Raw genomic sequence first — 1,264 nt, forward strand, 5'->3', positions numbered from 1 at the left:
TACAAGGTCACTCATGTATTTTACCTGGACGATCTTAAGATCTATGCTAAAAACAGAGAGCAACTGCATCTAGCTCTGGGGATTGTCGAACGATATACTAAGAAAATCGGAATGGAATTTGGGTTAGACAAATGCGCGAAGGTTTATTTGAAGCGAGAAAAACTTAATGGCATCCCTGAAGATCCTGAGCTCGTTGATAGAAGCGCCATACGACACCTTTGCGCTGGAGAGACTTATACATACCTGGGCGTGCCACAGAACTGCATTCAAGATGTGACATCTATAAAGGATACTCTCCGTAGCAGATACAAACGTCTCATCGAACAGATTTGATCTTCCGAACTGTCGGCGAGGAACAAAGTATCTGCAATGAACATGCTTGCCGTCCCGGTACTACTCTATTCATTTGGAGTAGTTCCATGGTCGAAGAAAGAGCTCAGATCGCTTTATATCGGGACAAGAAAGGTTATGCACATCAACAAAAGCATGCATCTTAAGTCTTCCGTTCCGCGACTGTACATCTCACGCCGTCAAGGGGGTCGCGGAATATTGAGTCTTGAATGTCTTCACAACATGATTATTTTGGGTACAGCACATAGAGTTGCAAATGGAAGAGACCCTCTTCTTAAAATGGTCAGGAATCACGAAGAAGTGGGCAAGGTGCATTTCTGTACGAAGCAGCGGAGGAGGCTGCTGAAACACACGGACTTGACTTCAGTATTTGGGGTGAGCAAAATGCATCAAATCTAATCTATCTCGAGTACTCACTCCTGAAAGCCCGGATTAAGAAAGCACAAGAGAAAAACTTTCGTGAACAGCTCCTCGATAAGAGGATGCACGGTATCTTCCACAGAAATGTGAAGGATCAGTCAATGTCTTGTGAACTAACGTTTGCTTTCCTTAAATCGTCCGGATTGAAGTCTGGTACAGAGGGTTTCATTTTTGCATGCCAAGACGGTGTCATTTCCACCTTAACATACCGTCGCCACATTTTGAGCGAAGAAATTTCCGATGATAGCTTCAGGGCATGCCATGCACACCCCGAGCAATTAGCTCACATACTATCTAGATGTCCAACACACGCGGAAACGACGTATATTCAAAGGCACAGTGCGGCACTAGGAGTGCTTTATTACCATCTCTGTCACTCCTACGGCATTCTCTTTAATGTCGCTCCTCTAAATGCTCCTAGGGAAATTGAGTCAATTGTCGAGAATGGGAAGTGCCGCATATACTGGAACTTTATATTCTCGACAATTGTTTC

Source organism: Belonocnema kinseyi, chromosome 2, assembly GCF_010883055.1.
Source record: "Belonocnema kinseyi isolate 2016_QV_RU_SX_M_011 chromosome 2, B_treatae_v1, whole genome shotgun sequence".
Classification (NCBI taxonomy): Eukaryota; Metazoa; Arthropoda; class Insecta; order Hymenoptera; family Cynipidae; genus Belonocnema; species Belonocnema kinseyi.